The following is a 2,299-nucleotide window of genomic DNA, read 5'->3' as shown; positions in this document are numbered from 1 at the left end:
AAAATCTACTTGGTTAGGTGTAAGACATGACTTCGGAATAATGGTCCTGTCCCAAAATTGCATGGGGCATGGTAGTAGTGGAGCATAATGAATCCAAGATCAAGTCTGTTCACTATTAAATATATATTATCTGAAAAAAAATCCTTGGCATCCCTGAAAATGAAAGGGATCATCTTACTAAATTTGTTGTAGCTACACATCTACAACACTTGGTTGCTTATTTAGTTTCCACTTTGCAATAAGGTTAGCATTGTCTACTAGAGACATTTGTCATTCATTGAATCGACTTTAAATATGTACTATTTGGTTTCTTATTTAATTTCCACTTTGCAATAAGGTTAGCATTGTCTACTAGAGACATTTGTCATTCATTGGATCGACTTTAAATATAAAAGGAAAGGCATCATCTTACTAAATTTGTTGTCGCTACACATCTACAACACTTGTTGCTTATTTAGTTTCCACTTTGCAATAAGGTTAGCATTGTCTACTAAAAACATTTGTCATTCATTGAATCTACTTTATCACAGTACAATACATGCTACACCAAATATGCAATCATACATTTTATACATCTCATTTTTATTTCAAATAATATTTATATAGTATAGTTTCTAAATTTAGTGATTTAGTTTTCAGAATGTTCTTCCCAAATCTCTTTTGGTATATTTTGCTGTTATTAATGATATATTTCATAGCTTTTTGTATTCACTTGTGTGGTCTCTTTCATACTTTTGAATAAGAGTATTTGGTGTGAATCTATGTACTTATATTTTTAGTTTCCTAGCTTTCACGAAAACAACGATGAAAAAAAGGCGGCAGGAAAAGCTTAGTACAAAACCATGGTTTCAGATAGTGACTACACGGAGTTTAAGAATTTCTATAAATGGCTTTGGCGTGACTAGTAAAGCAAGTTGGTCCATAAGAAAATGACTTCTATCATTAGTTGAAATCAAGGCAGTCTTTGGGTTATGAGTGTTATGAGTAATTACACTGGTAATCTAAATTTTGTTTCTGAAAATTACACTAGAGTTGTCTTTGTGATTTTGTATTTTTATGGCCTAATTGTTTTTTCAATTTTAACATCCTATTTTGACCCTGAGGCAACCATTTTGAAGCATTAGGTCTTTGGTGTTTATGACTATTTATCATAAACAAAATGGAAAACGAGAAAAAATTTCAAAAAATCTTGTAGAACTAGTGCTTGAATCGTATTTTTTTATGGTAGAAATGGATTCAGCACCATCAAAAACATCTAAGACACCCAATATTTTAAAGTTTAACAACTATAATTTGGATTTACAAAAATCTTTGCCAGATTTTCTCTAAACATGACCGGAATTTCCATAACTTTCTGGGCAACTCCTCGGCCTCGTTAGACTACGCAGTTAACAACAGTTATCCAGCTATATCGTGTACTACAGCCGGACAGAACTGGCTATGACATCGGCCTCGGGCTCTGTAACCCTGGCGTTGGAGGTTGAGCTCACCCCATAAGAAATGCATAGTGTGACGAGGCATAGGAGTTGCCTGGAAAGTTATGGAAATTCCGGTTATATTTAGAGAAAATCCGGCAAGGATTTTCGTAAATCCAAGTTATAGTTGTTAAACTTCAAAATTTTAGGTGTCCTAAACGTTTTGATGGTGCTGAATCTATTTCCACCATCAAAAACACGATTCATCAAAAACACTATTCAAACACTGCCTCTACAAATTTTTTTGAAATTTTTTTGCCTGAATTCCAGTTTGACAGCCAATTCCTCCACCTCGTCCTAAGAAAGTGTAAATTTTAATCTAATATTAGAGATCGATAAAAAAAAAATTGAACAGGCCGAAAATAATATGTACGGCAGTGACTAATAGCACGGCATGGATACTCCATGTCACTGCGCAAGCAGTTACATAATAAAGACGTATCTCCTCTAAGTGGAAATTTTACGTTTTTATGAAATACGATGTAAATTAAGGAGATATGTCATGCAAATTTATGATATTTATGTAAATTTACGTTTTTATGAAATACTGTGTAAACTAACCAGACATCTCAGGGAAATTTAGGATTTTTATAAATTACATTGTAACATGGTTTCGGTGGATAGGCAGATAAATCAACGATGACTTTCCTCATTTAATGGAACACTGAATTATAATTAGTGGTATCGAGATCAGTTCAGTTGAACATTCGATAATTTATGAAAGGGGTGGGCGTTTTATTGAACAATAAATAAATACTAGATTATATACCCTTGACAGAAAAAAAAACGATGGTGTATTAATTTTCGACATGGCAATTGAATTT

The sequence above is a fragment of the Pinus tabuliformis genome, chromosome 3_1 (genome assembly GCF_031772625.1).
Source record: "Pinus tabuliformis cultivar Carrire ecotype Pingquan chromosome 3_1, CPIR1, whole genome shotgun sequence".
NCBI lineage: Eukaryota > Viridiplantae > Streptophyta > Pinopsida > Pinales > Pinaceae > Pinus > Pinus tabuliformis.
Note: the sequence above shows the minus strand (reverse complement) of the source record.